Source organism: Notamacropus eugenii, chromosome 1 (genome assembly GCF_028372415.1).
Source record: "Notamacropus eugenii isolate mMacEug1 chromosome 1, mMacEug1.pri_v2, whole genome shotgun sequence".
NCBI classification, from domain to species: domain Eukaryota; kingdom Metazoa; phylum Chordata; class Mammalia; order Diprotodontia; family Macropodidae; genus Notamacropus; species Notamacropus eugenii.
In genome coordinates, this window is record NC_092872.1 from 540,144,535 (window position 1) to 540,170,794 (window position 26,260).

The following is a 26,260-nucleotide window of genomic DNA, read 5'->3' on the forward strand; positions in this document are numbered from 1 at the left end:
CACTTAACCCTGTTTGCCTCAGTTCCTCATCTGTAAAATGAGAAGGAAATGGCAAACCACTATAATATCTCTGTCAAGAAAGCCCCAAATGGAATCGTAAAAAGCCAGACACAACAGCAACAAATGTTTTTTATAAGAATGCTATAGATTGATTTTGACTAGATTTCATCAATACATTTGATAATGCATCAAAATTGAGCTGAATCTCAGGCTGTTGTTATGAAAATGATAGAAATGATTATATGGGAGGACAATTTGATAGATGCAGTAAGATCTTTTTGAAGAGTGGGACTCAAAGTAACATTAGAGAAAGAGTTAGCCATTTCCAAGGTGAATTGCTTCCTTAATGGGTTTCTTCCTAATAAAACACTGAGTTTGGTCTTTATTTTGCTGATTATAAAGGCTACAACAAGTGGGGAAGTTTTCAAAAATCCTATAGCCTGAAAAATTTGCATGATTCCTATCCACTTACCAGTGCTACTTACCTGCAACTCCTGACCATAACTCTTTTGGGTTAGTTTCCCTCCCAGAAGTAGATGGCAAATGACACAAACCTGAGTCTGAAGCCAGTGATAGGGTTTGAGAGAGGGTGAGGAGAATCTAATAGATGCAAGTAAAAGGAAAGACTAGGTATATCAGATATCTTTGAGGACATGTAGTCTGCCTTTTGTTGGTGTGCGGTGAAAAGAGTTAGACCCACTTTCTGAATGTCTTCACACATGCAAAGAAGATATTTTTTTAACTCAGAACTTCACAGAATCACAAAAAGTTAGAATTTGAGAGAACTCTAGAAATCAACTAATCTGTTCATCTTTAAGGACAATATCAAGGGATATGGAAACATGACAACTATTTTAAGAAATACCTTGGAATAGTGGATAGGACATTGGATGTGGAGCCAAGAAGACATGGGTTTAAATCCTGCATCAGACATCTACTAGATGTGTGACACTGAACAAGTAACTTACCCTGTCTGGGTCTCAATTTTCTCATCTATGAAGAAAAGGAAGGAAGTGATTAGATTATGTATAATGTAGCTTCTATCTCTAAATCTACATTCCTCTAAATCCAATTATGGTATAACAAATTGCCATGGATTTTCCTCCCAGATGAATGACTTTCTGAAAGTGACAATTCCACTTGAGGCAATGTGATGTAGTGAAAAAGGTACTGAACTTTCAATTACAAGAAACCTATATTTGAATGTCATCTCTAGCACTTAGGTGTGTTGAGGAAATGACAAATCATTTCACCTCTCTAAGTCTCCATTCCTGCTTCTGTAAAATGGAGGTTATCATAGCTGTAACACTTGCTTCAGAAGATTATTGTGGGAATCAATACATATTGTGCTCATATCCTTCAAGCACAATATATCAGTTTATTACTGGGATTGTCCTTCTTGACTTTCAAACGTGTCATTTGTAAAACGCACATACCATTCTTTCTAAGCATATAATGAGCACCACAGTTCAGGCCCATATTATTTTTTGCCTAGAATATTCCTATGGTCTCCAAATTGGTCTCATGCCTTAGGGGTCTCCTCTCCAAGTCACTTTTATCCAGTATACCTCTGACCATGTCATTATTCTGCTCAGGAAATTCCATGTGAATTCCTGTTATTTCTAGTTTTCAATACAAACTCCTCTGTTCATAATTTATAATCCTTCACAAATTAGCTCCAATCTCTCTTTTCAAACTTATCATATATTAGTTTTCTTTACACAATTTGCAGTCAAGGCAATTTGACTTTTTTTATGTTCTTCACATAAAATTTTATCTTGCATCTCCACACTTTCTCACAGACTACCTCCCCGTCCTGAGATGTACTTTTTCTCATCTCTATTTCTGAGAATCCTTTGTTTCCTTCAAAGTTAAGCATAAAGGATACCTCCTATGAGGCTTTTCTTTATCTTCTTTGCTACTACCTCCTTTAATTATCTTGTACTTTCTTTGAATGTGTTATTTCATGTATCTTACAAGTACATGTTGTCTTCCCCAACAGAATGTAAGCTCTTTACGGTCAAAGTCTATTTCATTTTCCTTAAATCCTGAGTGCTAACATGTGTTCATGTAGCTGGTGCTTAATAAATGCTCTTTGTTAACATGTATCTGTATATGTGCACTGTTTATATAAACACAGGCACATACATAAATTGTAATCATATATACATATATTATATACACATACATATATGTGTACATGTAAGTATGTGTGTATGTGAGAAATAATTCATTTGGAGCCCTACTCAATTCTTATCAGTTTTAATCAATTTGATATGATTCCATAAGCGTAGTGTTTATAATTTCTGTATATTAGGTCACAGAGCTCTGAGATGCAGATTATAAACTCCATTGCTTAACCATAGGAAGCTAACTAAAGCCTCTCCACCCTTATTTTTCCTTGTTATAGTGACCAAGCCCAAAGTGGGAGAGGTGACTCAATTACAATGAAAGTCCTCTGACTTATTTTTATACTTCTGGACCACTCTCGTCCAACATGAGCAGGTGACCATCTTATTACCACTTAGACAGAAGAGATGTTCCAGGTTTTACCCAACCTGAGACCCCACTGTTGACATACCTTTTCTAACTGACGCACCATTTTGGGCCTGTAAAACAAAGTCTATCAACCAATCGGATTCTATACATTGTTTAGCCCTTTTAGAGTGTTCAGGTATCAAATCTGATATTAAGCTTTACAGAAATAAGGCCCTGGTAGAAGGGAACATCTCAGATTGTAAGAAAGATCTGAGGGGCCCGTCATTAGAGGAGATCCTGGACATTTATTAAAGTGCCATTGACTCAGAGCTCTACCTCAGTGGTTTTTCTTGCAGATTGGGAAATTGTAATTCCCACATGTACGTATACATGAACAAATATATACCTGTTCTCTCATACACATATACGGTAGGTCATTTTTTTGGTGGGGGAGGCTGCTTATGAAAAACAAAGGAACAAAATAGTTTGTTATAGAAAAGATATAAATTACATGATATAAAAGAAGACATAGTAGACCTGGCATAAGTAGACCAGAACTGATATCCAAACTTTACCATTCATTACATTGTGAAACCTTGGGCAAGTCACTTAATAGCTCCGAGTTTCAGTTTCTTCATTTTTTAAGTGAAGGAATTGGACTAGAAGACCCTTAAGGTCTATGCAATTCTGAATCAATCACCATATGAAAGGCACAGGAAAAAAAATGATCAAAAGAATAGAAAAAGGTTGAGAAAGAAGAAATTGTAAAAACTGCTGAATAGGTGTAAATAAATTCCCCTTCTGATATTTAACTTTGTCTTGCTGACTGACAATAGGATGCATAGGGAGAAACTGGCATGTAGTGGCTTGCAGCATTAGGACACCTAGTTTAGTTTTACAACTAACTAGTCATAAGATCTTGAGCAGATCAACTTAAATTCAAACTTTTTTTTTAAGTTTCTCCTATTTGCAAGAAAAATGTCCTAGTTTCTGTGGAATATAAAGATAAAATAAGACACAGTGCCTGCTCTCATGGAGTTTATAATCTGAATCTCAGTTTCCTTATCTAGAATAGTAAAGTTTGGTGTGCAACAATAGCCAAGTTTCCACTTGATTCTAAGATTCAATAAATGAGGCATTCAATGTTAGAACATTTGTGTTTTTATGACTGCAATGGCAGAAAGGTGTTTTCTTTTTGTTTAGGAGGAATGGTATGTTATTTCTTCATTGTATGGTTCAGGACAGATGAAACACTGAGAAAAAATCTGTGCACCACAGTTGCTGAAAGATAGAGATAATTTCCAACTTTTCTATGTAAAAGGATCCCTTTGTAACATTATTTTTCCTCAGATTCACATATAGTAGCACATATACAATTAGTATGGGAATAGAGACAAGATGGAGGACAAAAGGCGGAAGTACCCTGAGTTCTCTCCCTACACACCCTCCCTAAGACCATTAAATGATTCCATAAAATAATTTCTCAAGTGGAAGAACCCACAAAAGAATGGAATGAAAGAATTTTTCAGCCAAAGACAATTTAGAAGGTCAGCAGGAATGGTCTGTCACACCTGGGTGAGAGTGAAGCACAGTCCAGTGCAGGGTGCACCAGCACAGACCCAATTCCAGCAAACCAGAAGCAAGTCTTGGGAGTTATTGAATCATCAGTGGCAGGGGCTGCTTTCAGAGCTCTCAAGCCACAGATGGTAAGGAGTTTGAACAACTGATCAGACAGAGATTATAGGCATCTCTTTGCTGGCATTAGGGACAGGACTCTCTTGCTTTGCTCATAATCAGATCTGGGTTGCAGTCCTGGGTGGTAGTTCCAGGATAAGGAGGATCATTAGTGCACCAAACTTACAGCCACATTGGAATAAAGGCTCTCCTCATAGTTCCAGGGAAGAAAAGAGTGCTTGTGGTCACTCACAAAACAGAGTACAGTCCATGAGAATAGCAGATATACCTCTCCTTAGATTTTTTTCCCCTTTGGAAGAAGTGAAAATTCACAGGTCCCTAGAAATATCTCTGCAAACAGCTTCAAGAAAACCTCTAGAGCTTCAGAAAGTGAACCCTCCATCCTAAAAGCAGATCCCACTTTAACAAAGAGTTAAAAGTCAAGAAATTGACTGGAAAAAAATGAGCAAACAACAGAAAAAATTCTGACAACAGAAAGTTGCTATGGTGATAAGCAAGATGAAAATATACTCAGAAGAAGATAATAAAGTCAAAACTTCAAAATCTAAAGCCTCTGAAAAATATAAATTGGTCTCAAGCTCTGAAAGAGCTCAAAAAGTTTTTCAAAAATCATATAACAGAAGTAGAGCAAAAATTGGGAAGAGAAATGAGAATAATGAAAGAAAATCATGAAAAAATGAGTCAGGGGTGAGGAGAAGGCAAGAAGGTGGAATGAAAGCAGGGACTCACCTGAGCTCTTTCACAAATTTCTTTAAACTTATAAAAAGTGAATCAGAACAAATTTTAGTCTGGGAGAATTTACTAGGAGATAGAGTGTGGCAGATTTACAGCGCAGGACAAACAAAAGGTCAATAGGAAGGATCTCTTACACTGGGTTGGGGGAACCAGCATATATTCAACCATAGCAGAGCAGGAATGGTTCTGGGTTGGTCTGAGGTACCAGCAGCAGTGTGGATTCCTAAACCTCTCAGCACAGAACTGGACTCTGTAAGAGCTGAGTGAAAGAGCCCACCTGACTAAATTTAGAGTCACCTACTTGAACTTCCAGGGGCCAAGGTCATGGAGTAAACTGTAAGTGCTCTCATCCTCCCTTGTTGGCCTTGAAAAACCCAAAGAATATTGCCCCCAGGAAAAATTGGGAATAGTGGAGCCAGTAGAAAGGGTGCAGCAGTCTTTTATCTCAGGAGGCTAGTGAAGTCAAAGGGAAGGGTCTCTGTTGCTGTGGCTGAAGAGGACTAGTGCAGAACCAGAGGCATCCCAGCAAGCCCCACCTCATCAGACCAGCAGGAGATCCTGAGCCTCAGAAGGATGGAGCCAGTAAGTGCCAACACCAAGACCACAGGTGTGCCTTAGCACAGTCAGGTGAATTAGGCAGACACTAGTACAGATGGGAGGCCACTAGCCTCTGAGTCTGCCCAGGCTCTAGCATAGCACTAGGCAAGGAGGATTCCTCCAGTGTCCATACCACTACTCCCCCACACCTTGCACCATGAGCTTCAGGGTAACCCTGGGGAAACTCAGAAAGACTTCACATGGCTTCAGCTTGGGCACACACCAGTCAGCTCAGCACCAGGTAAGCTATATAATCATGTAGCTTCTAGCTGAAAGAACCAGAGGCCACAACACACAAAGCCAGTAACCAGGCTCCTAGTTTCCAGCAGAAGAAATGTGGGACAAAGTCACTTATGCCCTAGAAGCAGAGATCCACTTTAAAAGCGAGGAAAAAGTCAATGTCCAAGAGGAAGAGTCAAATTAGGAAATCAAAGACCATAGAATCTTATTATAGGGACAGGAAAGATCAAAATACAAATTCAGAAGACAAGAGGATTGACACTCTACCCACATCTAAAACCTCAAAAGGGAATATAAACTGGTCTCAAGCCCAAAAAGCATTGCTGGAAGATCTCAAGAAGGATTTTAAAAGCCAAATTGGAGAGGTAGAAGAAAAACTGACCAATGATTTTAAAAATACAATTGACAATGGAAAAATAAATTACAGAAGAGAACAGCACCTTCAAAAGTAAAATTGGCCAAATGGAAATGGAAGTACAAAAGCTGACTGAATAAAACAATTCATTAAAAATTAGAATTGGGCAAGTACAATCTAATCACTCTATGAGGCATCACAAATCAGTCAAACAAAATCTAAAGAATTAAAAAATAGAAGAAAATATAAACTATCTCATTGCGGGGGGAAATGACCTGGAAAATAGATCCAGGAGATAAAATCTAAGAATTATTTGTCCCCCAGAAAGTCATGATGAAAAAAAGACCCTCAACAATATCTTCCAAGAAATCATCAAGAAAAATTGCCCTGAGTAACAGAGGGCAACATAGTCATGGAAAAAATCCACTGATCACTTCCTGAAAGAGATCCCAAATTGGAAAGACCAAGGAATATTGCTGCCAAATTGCAGAATTTATAGGGTCAAGGAGAAAATACTGCCATCAGTCGGAAAGAAACAATTCAAATATTGAGGAACTATAGTCAGGATTGCACAAGACCTTACAGATTCTACTTAAAAGATTAGAGGGATTAGAATATGATATCCCATAAGGCAAAAGAGTTTAGACTACAACCAAGGATCACTTACCCAACAAAACTGAGCATAATCTTTCAGGCAAGGAGATAGATATTCAATGAAATAAGGGATTTCTGAACCATGTTTATGAAAAGGCCAGAGCGCAATAGAAAATTTGATCTTCAAATGTAAGACTCAAGGGAGACATAAAAAGATAAACAGAAAAAAAGGAAAATAAAACTAGCTATTAATATGATAAAACTGTTTACATCCCTATAGGGGAAGATGATACTTGTTAATCTTGAGAACTGTACAATTATTACTACATTTAAAAGGGATCTAAATAGAGAGAGGGAGTGGTGAGTATAAATTAACTGATGAGGTAATAAAAAGCCTAATTAAGGGAGGGGGTGGAGGGAGAAGAGGTAGAAAAAAACATTATAGTAGAAAGAAAGAAGGTAGGGAGATGAGCATTACTTGAGCTATAGTATCAAAGGATTTAGTTCAAGGAGGAAACAGTATATTCAGTTAAGTATAGAAATCTAACTTGCCTTACAGGCAGTAGGAGGAGAAATGGTAAAGAAAAGTGAGAGAGTGGTTAGAAGGGAGGAAAGAAATAATAAGAGAAAAGAAAAAGACAAGGGAGGGGGCTGATAGAAGGAAGGGAAGACTGAATGAGGCAATGGTCAATAGTAAAACTCTTTTGAGGAGGGCAACGGAGAAGGGAGAAATAAAAGCACAAAGGGGGGGGAAGGAACAGGATGGAGAGAAAGACATAGAGAGTAATCATAACTGTGAATGTGAATGTGACAAACTCTCCCATAAAACAGAGGTGGGTACAAGAACGGATTAAAAACCAGAATCCTAGAATATGATGTTTACAAGAAACACATATGAATCAGGAGAATACACACAGGGTAAAAGTAAAAGGCTGGAGTAGAATATGTTATGCTTCAGCTGAAGTAAAAAAAAAAAATAAACAGGGACAGCACTCCTAATCTCAGACAAAGCAAAAGTAAAAACTAGATCTAATCAAAAGAGATATGGATGGAAACTATATCCTTCTAAAAGGCACCAGAGACAATAAAGTAATATTGTTACTAAATATATATGTACCAAGTGGAATATCATCCAGATATTTAGAGGACAAGTTAAGGCAATTACAGGAAGACATGGACCTTAACCTCCCCCTCTCTGAACTTTATAAATCTAATCTCAAGATAAACAAGAAAGAAGTTAAGGAACTGAATACAATTCCGGAAAACATAGATATGAAAAACTTCTGAGAAAATTGAATGGGGATAGAAAGGTATATATGTTTTTCTCAAAGGTATATAGCACATACACAAAAACTGAACACATACTAGGGCATAAAAAACTCACAATCCAGCGCAGACAGGCAGAGATAGCAGATGTATGCTTTTCAGATGATGATCCAATAAAAATTATATGTAATAAAGGGCCATGGAAATACAGACCAAAAATTAATTTGAAACTAAATAATATAATCCTAAAGAATGAGAGGATCAAACAACAAATCATAGAAACAATCAATAACTGCATTCAAGAGAATGACAATAATGAGACAATCTATCAAAACATATGGGTTGCAGCAAAAGGAGTTCTTACAGGAAGTATTATAGCTCAGACTGCTTACATGAATAAAATAGAGAAGGAAGAGATCAAAGAAATGGGCAAGTAAATGAAAAATCTAGGAAAACAACAAGTTCAAAAACCCCAATTAAATATAAAATTAGAAAAACTGAAAAGCAAAGGAGAGATTAATAAAATTGAAATTAAGGAAACTATTGAACTAATAAAACTAAGAAATGGTTTTATGAAAAAAACAATAAAATTGAAAACAACTTTGGCAAATTTGATTTTTTTAAAAAAGAAGAAAATCAACTGACCAGTATCAAAAATGAAAAGGGTAAATTCAACTCCAATGCAGGGCTGGTTCAATATCAGCAAATCTATCAGCACTATTGATCACATGAACAATAAAATGAACAGAAACCATATGACCATCTCACTAGATGTAGATAAAGTTTTTGACAAAATCCAATGCCCATTCCTATTGAAAACACTGGAGAGCATAGGAATTAATGGAGCCTTCCATAAAATAATAAGCAGTATCTACCCAAAGCTATCAGCCAGCATTATATGTAATGGGGATAAGTTAGATGCATATCTAATAAGATCAGGAATGAAACAGGATGTCCATTATCACCATTGCTCTTCCATATGGTACTAGAAATGTTCCCTTTAGCAATAAGAGAAGAAAGAGAAATTAAAGGAATAAGAATAGGCAAAGAAAAAACTGAATTATCACTCTTACCAGATGATATGATTATATACTTAGAGAATCCCAGATAATCAACTAAAAAATGACTTGAAATAATAAGCAACTTTGGCAAAGTTGCAGGTTACAAAATAAATCCTGATAAATCATCTGCATTTCTATATATTACTGACAAAATGCAACTGCAAGAGATAGAAGGAGAAATCCCATTTAATGTTACCATAGATACTATAAAATATTTGAAAGTCTATGTTCCAAAACAAACCCAGGGACTATATGAACACACTTACAAAAACTTTTCCCACAAATAAATTGAGGTCTAAATTATTAGATAAACATCACTTGCTCTTTAGTAGGCCAAGCTAATATAATAAAAATGACAATTCTACCTAAATTAATTCACATATTCAGTGCCAAACCAATGAAACTACCAAAAATATTATTTTATAGAGCTAGAATAAAATAAAATCAAAGTTCATCTGGAAGAACAAAATGTCCAGAATATCAAGGGAATTAATAAAAAGAAATGCTAAGGAAGGTGGCCTAGCCATATAAAATCTTAAATTGCATTATAAAGCAATAATCATTAAAATCATTGGTACTAGCCAAGAAATACAGGGGTAGATCAGTGGAATAGGTTAGGTGCACAAGGCACAGAAGTCAATGATTATAGCAATTTGCTGTTTAATAAACCCAGTGAAACCCCCCTTCTGTGATAAGAACTCACTATTTGACAACAATTGCTGGGAAAGCTGTAAAATAGTGTGGCAAAGACTGGGCATAGACCAATGCCTGACACCATATACCATAATAAAGTCCAAATAGGTACATGATTCAAGTATAAAGGCTGACACTATAAACAAATTAGGGGAGCAAGAAATAGTTTATTTGTCAAATTTATGGATAATGGAGGAATATCAAGATAGAGATATTATGTAATACAAAATGGATAACTGTTTACATCAAATTGAAAAGTTTTTGCACAAAACAAAGCCAATGCAACCAAGATGAGGGGAAAAGCAAAAAACTGGGAAAGAATTTTTACAACTAGTATCTGTGTTAAAGACCTCATTTTGAAAATATGTATACAACTGAGTCAAATTTAAGAGAATACAAGATATTTCCCAATTAATAAATAGTCAAAGGATATGAATAGGCAATTTTCAGAGGAAGAAATTAGTCATATGAAAAAATACTCTAAATCACTGTTAACTAGAGAGATACGGATCAAAACAACTCTGAGGTAGCACACCACACCTCTCAGACTGGCTAACATGACAAAACAGGAAGATGATAAATGTTGGAGAAGATGTGGGAGAGTTGAAACACTAATTCATTATTGGTAGAGTTGTGAATTGATCCAACCATTCTGAAAAGTAATTTGGAACTATGTCCAAAGGGCTATTAAAATATGCATGCCCTTTGACCCAGTAATATTGTTTCTAGGGCTGTATCCTAAAGAGATAATAAAAATGGGGAAAGAACTCACATGTACAAAAATATTTATAGCAGCTCTTTTTGTGGTGGTGAAGAACCGGAAATCAAGGGAATTCCATTAATTGTGGAATATCTGAACAAGTTGTGGTATATGAATATAATGGAAAAATATTGTGCTGTAAGAAATGATGAACAGGCTGACTTCATAAAATCCTGGAAAGACTTATAAGAACTGATGCTGAATGAAGTGAGAAGAACCCAGAGAACATTATACATGGTAACAGCCACAGTGTGCAGTGATTGTTTTTGATACATTTAACCTTTCACAGCAATGCAAGGACCTAAAACATTTCCAAAGGACTCATGATGCCAAATGTCATCCACATCCACAGAGAGAAATAGAGAGTTGGAATGCAAAATGATGCAGACTATTTTTCTCCTTTGTTATGTTTTATTTTTCTCCTGGTTTCTCCTATTTGTTTTAATTCTATGCAACATGACTAATGTGAAAATTGTGTTTAATAGGAATGCCTGTGTGGAACCCATAAAAGATTGCATGCCATCTTGGGGAGGGAGGAGGAGAAAATTTGGAACTCATGGAAGGGATTGCTGAAAACTGAAAACAAATAAATTATTAAATTTTTTTTTGGGGGGGGTGAGTCAACAGCTTGGTAAAAGAAACACACATACAAATACTGAACAAAATAACATCTTAAAAAACAGAATGTAAAAGATATACAAAAATGACAATGAAGAAAAAAATGCCTTGAAATATAGAATTGGCCAAATGGAAGAGGAGGTACAAATATTCACTGAAGGAAAACCTTCTTGAAAGTTGGACCAATGAAAAAGGAAGTACAAAAGCTCACTGATGAAAAGAATTCCTTAAAAATTAGAATTGAATAAATGGAAGCTACTGAGTTTATGAGAAATCAAGAAACAATAAAAACAAAGCTGAAAGAATTTTAAAAATAGAAGAAAATGTGAAATATCTCATTGCAAAATAACAACTGACCGGAAAACAGATCCAGGAGAGATAATTTAAAAATTATTGGACTATCTGAAAGTCATGATCAAAAACATAGCCTACACTTCTTCTTTCAAGAAATTATTAAGGAAAACTCTCCTGATATACGAGAGCTAGAGTATCAAATAGAAATCGAAAGAATACACTGATTATTTCCTGAAACAGATACCCAAAGAAATCTCCCAGGAGCATTGTATCCAAATTCCAGAGCTCCCAGATCAAGAAGAACATATTGTGAGGATCCAGAGAGAAACAATTCACATATTGTGGTGTCACAGATAAGATAACACAAAATTTAGCAGCTTCTACATTGAAGGATCTGAAGTTTTGGAATATAATATTCTGGAGGGCAAAGGAACTGATATTGCAATGAAGAATAGCCTTGTGAAATCCTTTGGGGCAAAAAAAAGAAAATAGATGACTTTCAAGAATTCTTGATGAAAAGGCCAGAGCTGAATTGAAATTATGACTTTCAAATACACGACTCAAGAGAAGCATAAAATGATAAACAGGAAAGAGAAATCTTAAGGGATTTAATAAGGTTAAACTGTTTACATTCCTACATGGAGAGATGATACTTGTAACTCATAAGAACTTTTTTTAATTATTAGGGCAATTAGGAATATTTATAGATGGCAGTCTCAGGTGTGAGCTGAATATGAAGATATGGTATCTAAATAAAATAAAATTAGGAAATAAGAAAGAGAGATGTAAAAGAAAAACAAACAGGTAGGGATAGAATGAAGGTAATTTATCTCACACAAAAGAGGCAAGAAGAAGCTTTTACAGTGGAAGGAAAAAAGGGGAAGGGAAGGAATTAGTGAACCTTACTCTCATCAGAGCTGGTAGAGAGAATAATTTATATACTCAATTGGGTATAGAAATCCATTTTACCCTGCAGGAAAGTAAAGAGCAAGGGGATAAAAGAATGGGACAAGGAGGGTTGATAGAAAGTAGGACAGATTGAGGAAAGACAGGATGAAAGGAGAAAAAGAAAAGAAAAATAAAGAGGGAATAGGATGGAGGGAAATACATTTAGCTATAAATGCAAAATAAAGTTTGAAGCAAGTTTCTCTGACAAAGGCCTAATTTTTCAAATTTATAGAGAACTTGGGAAAATTTATTTTAAAAAAATAGGAGCCATTCCTCAGTTGATAAATGATCAAGAGATATGAACAGTTTTCAGATGAAATAATCAAAGATGTCTAAAGTCATATGAGAAGGTGCTGTAATTGCTATTGATTGGATGAATGCAAATTCAAGCAATTCTGAGGTACTAACACACATAAAAGGAAAGAAAAGGAGAATGACAAATATTGGAAAAGATGTGAGGGAAAAAGAGACATTAATGGATATTAATGGTGGAGTTGTGAACTGATTCAAACATTCAGTAGAGCAATTTGAAACTACGCCCAAAGGTCTATAAAACCATGCATACCCTTTGACCTAGCAGTTCCACCACTAGGTCTGCATTCAAAAAGAGATCTAAAAAAGGGAAAAGGACCTATATGTATAGAAATATTTATATCAGCCCCTTTCTGGTGGCAGGGAGTTTGAAATTGGGAGAATGTCAATAAATTGAAGAATGGATGAATAAATTGTCCTATGTGATTGTGATGGAATACTATTGTGCTTTAAGAAATGATGAATGGAATGCTTTTAGAAAAACCTGGACTTAGATGTGCTGATGCAAAGTAAAATATACTCTGTATAAAGTAATAGCAATATTGATGCAATTTGATTTGATGATAAACTGTGAATGACTTAGCTATTCTCAGAAATACAATTACCTGAGGCAACTCTGAAGGATTTATGATGGAAAAATGTTATCCATCCCCAAACAAAGAACTGATGATATCTAAGTACAGATTCAAGCAAACTTCTTTAAACTTTATTTTTCTTGAGTATTTTTGATCTATGTTTTCTTTCATAGTGTGACTAATATGGAAACATATTTTGCATATCTACACATGTATAACCTATAATAAATTGCTTGCCTTCTTGGTGAGAGGTGTGGAGGGGGAGGAAGGGAGAGAATTCGAGATCAATGTTTGGAAAAACAAATGTTAAAATTGGTTTTACATGTAACTGGGTGAAAACAAAATACGAAATGAAGATTTTTAAAACACACACAATTAGTACCCATTAGTGAAGAAGATGCATGATTATCATAGACTGCTATGAATTTAGTGACATCTTAAAATGGATTTTTATTTTAGTAATTGCAGTGATCAAGAGACAATAATATTCTGATGATGTTTTTGTGATATTAAGAGCCACTAAGTCTTCAAAGAATTCCAATCAGAATCATCTAAAAGACTATACATAAGTTCATAGAAGGCATATGTGGGCTATATCCACTTAAACCAAAGAAAGTAGGAAATTGATCTCAAGAATGCAATTGGAAATGTATTACTGGAAAAAAATTAGATTAGTCATGGCAAGGAGAAGAAAGAATTGAAGAATGTAATAATGATATTACTATTATTGTTGTTATTATCATTATTACAGAGCACTTTAAGGCTTGCAAAAGACCTTTAGAAATACCAGTGGGATCAGCTGGTGATTGTAAATGTGGTCCCATGGAACTATTAAAATGCATGAAGAACAAATGGCATTTAGTCTTACAGACTGCATGATAAAGCAAATACTGATCAACTAGCACCCTTGCTAACTGGACAGCTCCTTTCCCCATGATACACTGATTTCAACACCCAGTGTGATGGTGATTGATATAGAAACTCTAGTTTTTATCAACATTGACCTTTTGATAGAGGAACTGAGTGATTTGCTTTTTAATGAAATCAATTATTTAACAATCATATTTGGAACAGACAAGCTGTTGAAGTTGGAGATTCTTAGAACATGAACAGTTAAGTGTTTGACTAGAAAAGGAATCCAAAACCTTTATTTAGGACCAGAGCCAGCTCTGACACTTTGAAACAAACATAGTGTGCTTCATTATGGAACTGAGAAACATAAAATATTTTCCACCAAATTTACCTCTGGGTAGTTGTACTGGAATTCAGTCAGCAATTTTGGCATAATTTGAAATGAAATAGCAGGCAGTCCCTTCAGCAATTAAGAAAACATCTCAAAAGATAAATAAAACTGAGTAACTCAACAAAACTCACAAGGTAATCAATCCTCTGCAGAGGACTGTGAGCAGGAAAAAAGTAGTAAAAAGAAATAGTGTGATTTCTCATAAAAGAAGTTGAGACTAGGTAAGAGTGAAAAGTTGAACAGATTAAGAGTAAAAATGATTTTCCAACAAAATAAAGTATCCTGTGCATATTCACACATAGACAGGTCTTACACATTCATGTAGGTAAGCCCTGAAATAATCTTAGTAAAAATTAATGTCATTTTCATTATACTCAGCTATTCTGCTTGAACAATCAGCATGCTTGTATTAAAAGAGTGAAATTTCATTCTTGTAAAAAAAAAAATTCCCATTGAAAGATCATTTCTCTTGATGGAAATGTCCAGTTAAATAGTGTGTTTCTCATCCATACCACTCAGACCCTCAGAGTTCAGGGTTATATTCTCTCTCATTTGAACCATTCCAACAATCCTAATTGTTCTTCCTATCTCATCTCATTCCAGTCGACTGCATCCTCCACAAACCTGTCAAAGTGATTTTTTTAAAGTACACATATGGCCATGTTGCAGCACTTCCTCACCCCCCAAAAAGTCCAATAATACACTTTTACATCTAGCATTAAATGTAAGCTCTTGAGTTTGGCATTTAAAACTTTTGACAAGCTATTCCTTCTTATCTTTCTTACACTTCACTCCCATCCTTGTATTTTATGATCCAATCTAATTAGCATACTTGTGCACTCTGCACTAGTTGTACTCCATGCCCAAAATATTCTCCCTCTTTACCAACTTCTCTTAGAATCTCTATTTTCCTTCAAGATTCAACTCAATACAGCATTCTGTAGCAGTCCTTTCCTGTTACTAACTACTAGTGCCTTCATATTTAAGATTCCCTTTCTTTTACACTGTATGTACCTCATGCGCAACTTTCCATGTAAATTTTACTTCTTCCCATCAGAATACAAACTTCTAGAGGACAAGGACTGTTTTTGTTTTCTTTAGATCTTTAGTATGTAACATAATATCTAACTCAGAGTATATTAATACTTGATTAATAATTAATGTCCATTAATAATTCTGAATTGCTTGATACACTTTCCTGTTTTTACATTTCTTCATATTCCTTATCTCTAGAATGCCTTCCTCCACCACTTATCTAATGAAATCCTATCTGTTCTTTAAATCTAATTATGCAGTGTCTTCAGTTCTTTTTCCCTTGCAATGTCAGAGTTAATAGTTACTGTGCCCTGGCTGTTTGAATGGCAATGAAGTCAATGGAAGATTCTATTTCTCCCCAACCTAGTTCCTGCCATTGAAGAAAGACTCTCTGAAGGCTATCAGACTTAACACAAATATTTCCTTTTTGATTTTATCCCCTGCTAGTTTGTTCCCATCCAAGTTATTTATAATGAACTCATTTGTGTATACATTCATGAATTTTCATTTATACATAAAGTTATATATTTACATGCAAATTTATACGTGTATATATGCAAAATACATATATGGTTATTAAACATTTTTCTGTATGTATGTTTTACGTGTACCAGTTTTCTCCACCATTAGAATATAAACTTCTTGTAAGTAGGGCTCATGTCACTTTTGTTGTTGTCTCGCCAGCATTTAATACAGTCCTTGGATCAGAGTAAGCAATTAATAAATATTTGTCAATTGATTGACGTGGGTCAAGACCAACTTGATTCAATACTGCAGACAGACATAAAAAAGGGAAATGGAGCTTTGATCCCTCAATTCCAGTGAGAATTCTTTTCCAACCTAGTTCTCCTGTTAGTACTTTGTACTTGAACAAACACTAAAAGGTACTGCATCATTTCTAGGGAGGGGGTTTAACATTAGATATATTGTTAAAGCAGGAGATTTAGATTGATAAGAACATAGGCAGGGTTTCTGGTGCTAGGCCTTTGACCCTCTGTCTCATTTCTCTCTTTTTCTTAGCTTGCTCCAGAGTACAACACAAGAACTTAGTATTTCTGCTTGTAATTTACTTTCTTGCCTTGATTTTGTAAAAGGAACAGGACACCAGCAGCTCTATTCTGTCCTTTGCCCTCTTATATAAAGAGGATCCTAGCTTGGCCCTCTGATCCCCCTTCTCCTCTGACTGGTAGCTATTAATGAAGCAATATCATCACAACCATTTCCATCTTCACTCTCCTGTGAGCCAGTTGTGGACAGAGAAAAAGCCTAATGGCTAAGCTCTTAATTTTCTTTTTCTTTCATGCTGAGGTCCTGAAAGAACTCTAAGCTTCTCTCTTAGCCATGTTTGCTCTCCTGGATATGCTCTTATCTAAAGCTCAGCTCAGTAGCTAAAACCTACTTTGCAGGCTTTTTTTGCTCTATAGTTCCTTCTCTGTATCTCTCTTTGTCTCTACTCCATATGGATACAGTCTAGAAATTCTAAACTAGACCTAGGAAAGGTAATTCAGTACCATCTTCCTTATACAAATAATTGCACACCAAATACTTCTAGGATCGTTTTTAAGGATTACATTTTTATTATGTCTATGTCCTTACTAAGCAATTTTTATGGCATTGAGACAAGAACTTCCCTCATTATCAGTAAAGCATGTACATGGTAATTCATAATAGATCAACATGGTAATTACTGATAAGAAATTACTTCATGGTCTGTATTTTGATGATCTAGATTAAATATTTTTCTCTCTAAAACATACCTTTGTCATTTCTTGTGGATTAAACTTTGATGATATGCTAAGATTAAGGCCACAAAAACCCAAGATTATTGGCATACTTTTTAAAGTTAAAACACAGGATCCCCATTTTCAGAGGTTTTAAATTATTTATCAACGTTATCATCAAAACAACAATATCATCAGAAGCTTACTATGTCTCATGGATAGAGAGACAACCATCATTTTGCTATGAATATTGAGCTCAAATTATCTTGAAGAACTCAGCCAGTGAATTGTACTGGAACTAGATCATCCTGATAGATTGAATTGTCATCACCCAAACATGACATTGATCAATCAAAATTTCAGAATGTTTGTAATACATAACACCACATCAAGTATTCTTCATGCAAAAATGACATGGAATGAAAAGATTTCAAAATCCTTTGAAGGAAGTAAAACATTTTTGGATTAAAGAAAACAAAACCATGTGGAAACAGGATGAGGTACATATCATCCAGCCTCCTACTAGAGGTATAGGAGTTCTATCAAGAATACCTTCAGTGAATCTACAGAGGATAACTTTCTGCTCAGTGAAATTTCAGTAAGAATACTAAAGAAAAATAAGTCAAAACAATCATTCAGTCGGCTAGAAATTATTAAGCACCTACTGTACACCAGACACAGCACTGGGATTACAAAGAAATGAAGGTTGAAAAGGCCCTGTTCTCAAGGAATTCAGAAAATGATTTTCCTAAATATAAATCTGGTAGCCTGAAAGTCTATAATTTAAAATTTTATTATCAATTCCTTCCTACCATAGTTCTATGATTTTTATTTAATATTAGCCCTGAAAGCACTTTTATGGTCCCATATACTTGTTTTCATCTTTGAGCCTTTGCTTATTCCATTCCCCCATTTGTAGCATTCTCCCCCTTAAAACCATGCAATTACTAAACATCTCTTATGACTCATGTCCTCCAAGAAATGTTCCAAGAAAAACTCAACCCAGCTGTAGTTGTTCCAATATTTCTTATTATCCCTCATTTAGATGGCATCATAGAACCTGAGTTGGAGGAGATTTTAGGAGCTATCTAATCAATTCATACAAATAGAAATTTCCACTATAATATATCCATCAAGTAGTGATCCAGCTTGATTGCCTCCAAGGAATAGGAACACATTAGATATGGGCAGACTATTCCATTTTCTGATAACTCAAATTGTTGTGAAGTGTAATTTCTTTTTTATTTTAAATATTTATCCCTCCCCCGACACTATGGCTAAATTAGCCTTCTCTCAATTGCCACCAATTTCTTGTAGTTTTCCCCAGTGGGTCCAACAGAAAAAGTCTAATCTTATCTTCCACATAATAACTTTTAAAATACTTGAAGACAGGTATTATATCCTCAGTGAGTTTTCTCTTCTCGTTAATATGACCACTGCACTCAATTGATCAATTATGTAATTCTATACAGGAGAAAGTGGACAGGGTCAATGATATCAACTGCAGAAGAGAGGTCAAGAACTATGAGGGTTAAAAAACAACCATCCTATTTGACAATTAAGAAATTTTTGATGAGAGCTGTTTATGTTGAGAGTTGATGTTGGAAATCAGATGGCAAAGGGTTATGGAGTGACTTATAGGAGAGGATATTTAGTCAATAGGTATATAGAACTAAATTACAACTATTTATATAACAAATAATTCTAGAATAGTGCCCCAAATCAAAACTAAACTCACTAGCCTAGTTTTTAGATTTTCTCTTCTTCCTTTTATTTATTCATTTATTTTCTTGTGTAATTTGAAATTGAGACATTTACCTTTTGTTAGGTCTGAAGTACTTTTCTATTCTTCTCAAACTGAAAAGTATTACTGAAAATGGCTTAACTATAATGTCCACCCATTTTTCAGTAAATGAGGACATAGTTCAACTTAGCCAAGTGATTCATACTCTTCAAGAGCAAGAGGTGCTCTCTGATGCTCTTTTTACTTACTCTGGGTATTAGCTCATTATCAATCACTTTTGTTCCATCTTTTCCAAGCAGTCAGTATTGTTGGCAGAGAAAACAGAGGGGGCCTAAGAATTAAAGAGCCTTTGCTTCTTTCTTTCATCAGTTTGCATTGTCCCAGCCAGCCAGGGAAGTAGCTTTACCCTTTCTTTCATTTTCATCTTTTCCTCCAATGTAGCTTTAAAATAACATGTGTGTGTTCTTAGTTTCCCTTGCCAACCTTAGATCATTGTACTCTTTAGTACTCTTGACCCTATTCTTGTTGCACCATTCTGTGCTTTTATATTAATTCTGTCTTACTCATACTTACTTCCATCTTTTGTGCATGTCTATTTTAAATTGAAGTCAGATGGTGAGTTCTCTATTCAGCACCATTATTCTCTTTAGAGAACTCACATTTTTTTCCTACTTGTCAGAATTACAGGTTTCATTCTGGAGAGCTTCCCATAATCCTACCCTATCCTAACTCGAAGCCTTTTGAAAAACGCTATTTCAAAAAATCTAGAGTGAACATAAGTCTATGCTCACCTTTTTACCTCCTCATCCATCACAAAAATCAGAAAGGGGGCAGTTCTTTCTCTCAAAATTATCCATGATTAACACTTTAGCAACAGATTCCTATCCTATCGATATAAATCAAATCCAGAATAGATAAATCTCTTGTTGGCTGTCCTCTAACTTGTGATCTCATGGGAAGACATGGGTCAAAGTTGTTCAGAATTCACAGATATGTATGAATTGCAGTCTTCATGGATAAATTGAATACCCATATCCTTGAGATTACAGATCCACTGAGATATTATAAAATTGATTCTCTTGACTTCTGAAAAACAAAATTAGTATTATTTTAAAAAAAATAATAACTTCTACTTTTCCTGAGAAAGGATTTCAGAAGATACTTGGTTAAATGAAGCCTTCCATCAATTCTGAATCATGTCTCTATGCCAAGACTATAATCTGTTTCTAACCTCATCATTCATTTCCTTTTTCTGTCCAGCTGGTCTGTAGTATATACTGCTGATAAAATGCCTTCTACTTTTGCTTTCAGTGATCTTCAACCAAAGTAGTACTCACCTTACTTTTTCACTTTAGTTTCTGGATTAGCTCTCATAAATATAAGAGAATGGGCAAAGAGACATGAAAGTGGGGGAATTTTTATAGCAATGCATAGTTGTTACCCCAAGAGCAGAAAAGCCAGAGACAAATGGCAATATCAAGGAAATGCTGAATATCCAAAAGTCCAGTGGAGAAACCATGACTAAAAATCTGACTTGTAAACAGATAAAACAACAAAGTTCATAAATATAGAATGAAAAATGAGTAAAAATAGATACCTGAAAAAATGAGCAAACATACTACAAAGGAAAATTATCTGAAATTTCCAAATGACAAAATGAAATCTGAGGAATTGCAAGAGATAATCAATAGGAGCAAGAAACTCTAGAATTGTTCAAAAGAGAAATGCATACAATAAAAAAGATACTGGAAGAGAATGAATGAATAAATGAGGGGGGATCATTTTGTAAGTATTTACAGCATTCAATGCCCTGTGTACTGAATTGTAAGCATATAAATTCAGTAAAAATAGCCTTGCCATCATGGAACTTAGATTTTAAAAGGAGAGGAGGGTAAAGTAGAAACGTATAAAGGGAAGGAGTAACATGGCAACTTGATTTGGAATTGTCCAGGAAGCATCTTGATCTACTGGTTCCAAAAATAATAAAGGAAAAGCTTGTCTGTTAGAGCCCAGGAATTTAGGGGCAGAGTATGACTTCTGATGTGAAGGTGATGAGGAAGAGAGATATAGTAAAAGTGTAGAAATGGCTGAGAAGAAATGGTATTTGAAGTTCAAAATGTAGGAAAAAGATAAGGAATCATTACTTCAAAGACATTTATAACACAAAATAAATGTAGAATTAGAAGAAAATTTAATGGAAGAAAACAAAATTATCAAATTTGAAAGAATACATGAATTCTAGAAAAGCGAAAATGAATGACTTTTAAGAAAGATGTTTGGAGCTGGACCATAAACAGGCCAGTCCCCTGGAACTTTATGTTTGATATTGAAAATACATTTTAAAAAATAGTGAAGGCCATTCAATAGTTAACAAGTTATTTACTTAGACACAGCAGGAGGATATTCAGCTTGGATATACACTGAGAACACCTTGAATTAATTGAAAGAATCAGCACAGTGTTTGCCACATAGTAGGCACTAAATAAATGCTTGTTATAATAGTAATAGCTAACATTTATATAACACTATATGCCAGGCACTTTACAATTATTATTTCATTTTATCCTTACAACAGCCCTGGGACATAAATGCCATTTTACAGATGAAGAAACTGGGACAAATAAAAAATAAGGAATTTGCCTGGGTTTATTTAACAAGTCAGTGTCTGAGGCCCAATTTGAACTCAGGTCTTCATGACTCTGGGCCCAGCACTTTATCAACTACATCAACTAGCTTGCTGATTTTGAGTAAACAAAGGTTCACTTCCTGAGCTGGCCATTGTGGTTTGTCTACTAAGCATTAGACCATTTCTTGTAGCTACTTTGGATTTAGGTAACCAGGAAGTGATACCAACAGCCTAAGCCTTTAGTGATCCGATGTAATCAAGGCCTAAGAACGATTTTGGTTTCTTTTAAAGAACAAAACTAGCCCAAGATGCATAGGTATGGAACATTAAGATATTACTCCTATCAGCAAAGGATACTTAAAAATGACTTAGAAATTATAGGACTCCCAGAAAAAAAATGAAACATTAAAAAAAATAGTAAATTTTGTACTGAAAGAATAAAAAATAAAGAAATTGCCACAGATTAAAAAAAATATTTTTATGCAACTCAGATTACTTCTGGAGAAAAAAATCTCCAAGCATAAAATAACAAATAGCAAAACAATAGGGAGAAAAGTCTTTAGTTAAAAAAAAAAAAAGTGTGTCCAACAACCAAGGATTTCTCTATAATATTGAGAATTTGAAGAGGAGAGTGGAATAATATATGCCCAACTCCCCCCCAAAATTGGATATATTACTGAGGGAGGGAATAACGTCAAAAAGAATATTCTACTTGTAAGCAAGAGAGAGAAAGAAACAAAGAGAATTATCATGAACAGACTACATTATTGTCCTCTCTGACATTTACAGCACTTTTTTTTTAAAGGAAGTTGTACTAGAAGAAGGAAAACAAAAAGCATCAAGGGAACAAAAAAGTCCTGGGGGGATGAAGAAAAGGAGAACTTATAGAATTTGGAGAAATGGGAAAATGCATACATATGGAGTAAAATATGATAAGGCTAAAAAAATAGGATAAACTCAAAACATGAAGGGCTTTGAAAATCAAATACAGAAGTTTATTTTGATTCTTGCCATAATAGAGAGCTACTACTGTTAATTGGGTAGAAGAATGAAATGTTTACTTAAAATTAGGAGAAGTGGGAAAAATACATGAATGTGAGAAAAGGGAAAAAGAGGAAAAAATGACAGCTACAGATGTGCTCCTTCTAATTACTTCAAAGATGGGAAAATATTGATTTATTTAGTCTTATTAGGAAATCCCCAAATACCTAATGACAGAACCTCAAATGTCCAAACTTCCCAATTTCTCAGTCTATTCAATTCCCAAAGTCTACTGTAAAACCCTACCTCAGATATATACAGCCATGATCATAACCTTGATATAACCATTATCAATAACTGTTCTAATTTCATATTCATAAATTCTAAAATACCTTTATCTGATCATAACTTTTTATCAGCCCATCATTCCCTGTGCCTCACAACCACAAATCCTGATCTTCATATTTCCAGTGACCTCCAGTAGCTCCATGACTCATTTCCCTACAATCACATGTCATAGAACACATGAAATATATGTCATGAAACACATACTATGAAAGCACGCACTGTGTAACACGAACCACATGCATACATGTGCATGTGATGGCATGTTTAAAACATGTTGTCATGCAACACATGCCATATGTGATGACACTGTGATACCGGTTGCCATATGAATCTATGAATATGATTCCCATTCCATATTATAGCTTGTATGTCATGCTTCAACAACATATGTGATGTGAGTATTGTGTTACATGTGTGGTATATATGACACATGTGACAGATGACATTGATGTGCCATGGCATCATGTGGGCATATGAAATGTGTTACATGTTACTTGCTTTGTGTTTCATGCTACTGCTTCATGTTATGTGCTAATTGTTGCATGTTGCATGTTTGTGCTTTGTGTAAGGTGTTTCATGTTTTGTGTCACGTTCTCTGTTACATTTTGTGTTACTTCCTACTTGTTTCATGGGAGGTTTCATGTATGCGTTATGTGTTTTGTGCTGTGTTTCATGACATAATTGACATACATGTTATGGATGCCATATATTAACTATGTGACACATGTCACATATATCTTGTGATAAGACCTCATGCAAATATATGGAAATGTGCTTCGTGTTATGTTTCATATTTTGTGTTTTGTGTCACATGCTATGCCTAACACGTTATGTGTTATATATTTTACCTCACTGTTATGTTACATATTTTGTGTTATGTGTTTCATCTTACATGTTACATGAGATACTTGACACTCAGTAGCTGTGTGACCTTGGGCAAGTCACTTAACCCCAATTGCCTCATCCTGGGTCATCTCCAGTCATCCTGATGAATATCTGGTCACTGGATTCAGGTAACTCTGGAGGAGAAGTGAGGCTGGTGACCTGCACAGCCCTCCCTCACTCAAAACAAAGTCAAGTACAAGTCATATCATTATTTCTTTGACGGCATGGTCTTCTTCAGCAATGAAGGATGAACACATGTTACATACTTTATGTTACATGTTACATGTTTCATCGTGATTTATGTGTTTTGTGTGATGTGTTCTGTGGTATGTATTATTACATCTAAGCATTTCACGTTTGTGTTACTTGTTTCTTGTCTTAGGACTAGTGTATCATACTGGCATGTGATACATATATACTACATATGGCTGTGCATCATATGTTTGCTGTGACATATATGACATGTGTCATATGTGGGGTGTAGCTTGTATGTGACACAGTCCCATATGAATATATGAAAATGTGTTTTATGTGTTATGAATTACTTGTCACATGGGACTTGTTATGTGTTTCATGTATCATGACATAATATGGCATATATGTGATACACATATCATGTGAAGCACATCACAGATATGTCCATGTGATGCATGACATGTGGCATGATTTCATATGAATATGTGAAAATGTGTCATGCTGTTTCATGTTATGTTTTTATTATGTGTGTTATGTTACTTGTTCCATGTTACATTTCCTGTTACATGTTTTATGTTATGCATTTTGCATTTAGGATTAGTTTTCTCATGTTTATGTTGCATTACATTTTTCTTGTTTGTGTTGCATGTTACATGTTATGTGCAACATGCCATGTTTCAGAACCCATGACATAGATGATATATGTGGTGTGACAAATGTGACACAGTGTGTGTGACATAGCATGTGAATGTGTGGACTTATGCTTCATGTGTATTGCATGGTATGTGACATATATTACTTGCATGACACAACATATGAATGCATGGAAGCGTGGTATGTGTTATGTCTGCTGTGTTACTTGTTTCATGGAAAATATGTCACATGTTATATGTTTCATGTTTGTGCTAAAGTGTTCAGGGCTTCGATTTCATGACATGTGGCATAAGTGGCATGCATGACACATGACACGTTGCTCATATATCATGTGACATCTGACCTGTGTGACACGGTCTCATGTTAAGTGTTTTGTGTTGTGTTTTGTGTTACATTCTCCTGCTACATGTTTTGTGTTTCATCTTACGTGTTGTGTTTCTTATTCACTTTTATTCATTCACTATTGTAAAGAGCAAAAGAAAATCATAAAATATGGTGATTATTACACCACATATTAATATTATATATACTTAACTAGTTCCTTATTGTAGTAATATAATCCTTTTATAATTCCCAAGTATGTTTTCTCTCCCTCTTCCCTCACCATCTATTCCAAATCTTTTCAACCACCCCCTCCTGCCTTGTATCATACCAAGATAAACACTCATACTCACACTTCAGCTAAGAAAAACACACCTGAGGCCTTTACATGAGAGCTTTCTCATTTTATGTTCCTCATCTCACAGGACTCAAATATCATCCACCTCTGTCTTTCAACCCTATTTATCATGTAACCGTAGCTTTTCTGCTTGACAAATGTATCAGCAAGCACCCTAACATATACTGGGAGGACTACTATCACAGGTTCTTATATCTACATTTATATAATGAAGGGCAACTTTTGAGAGGTCAACAACCACTTTAATCAGTTCAAATGCTTCCAGACACACCTTTTTATCTTTTACATTCCCAAAGTTACCAAGCCTTCCATCTATTCAACAAACAACCTTTTTTATCAAACCTTCTTTATCAAAAGTAACAGACAGGGCTCTACTGCCTAAATCAGAGCAATATTGCCATACAATTTACATACATGCCTGGATCAAGAGAATGTTTACATCTGAGCAGCTGAAAGGTCTGAACATATGACCATTCAGAGTCTTCACCAGGTAATCACAAGTTCCTTCTCATAAGCAAAGCCCTGAAGTAAAATACTAACCTCCCACTATATATAATGAAGACTTCTAATTGGCTCAGAGTCAGCAGGCACAAAACCCACATGGCTCAGCACAGCTGTGAACCATCAGGTCTCAAAGGGGACTGAACCCTCAGGTGCTCACAATCTAGCCTGAGCTTGGAAAACAACTCCAAACAAACAAATCTCACCCCGCTTGCTGCCACAACAAGGCAAACTTCTCTAATGCTTACTTTGATTCCAGCCTGTCTTGTCTTCTCTAGAAGACTGCTTCCTCCATCATCCACAATCTCTTTCTAGCTGCTAGCTGCTTCCATGGTGCCTGTGCTTCTCAACTGTTAATGCTTTTCCTATAGTCTTGCTACTCAAGGATATAGTGCATCATTTCTAATGACTACAGTTTCTCATCTTA

General features: G+C 35.2%; 1 long non-coding RNA gene across 2 annotated transcripts in view; it reads right to left on the reverse strand.

The window, feature by feature from the left end:
• LOC140527357 (uncharacterized) overlaps positions 1 to 25,861 on the reverse strand; it is a 37,736-nt gene extending 11,875 nt beyond the window's left edge. Inside the window, exon 1 of one of the 2 annotated variants that reach the window (XR_011974777.1) lies at positions 25,747 to 25,861. This is a non-coding gene — a long non-coding RNA (uncharacterized lncRNA). The remainder of the gene's footprint in view (positions 1 to 25,746) is intronic. The other variant, XR_011974778.1, reaches the window with a different exon arrangement.
• Between the last annotated feature and the right edge of the window lie 399 nt (positions 25,862 to 26,260).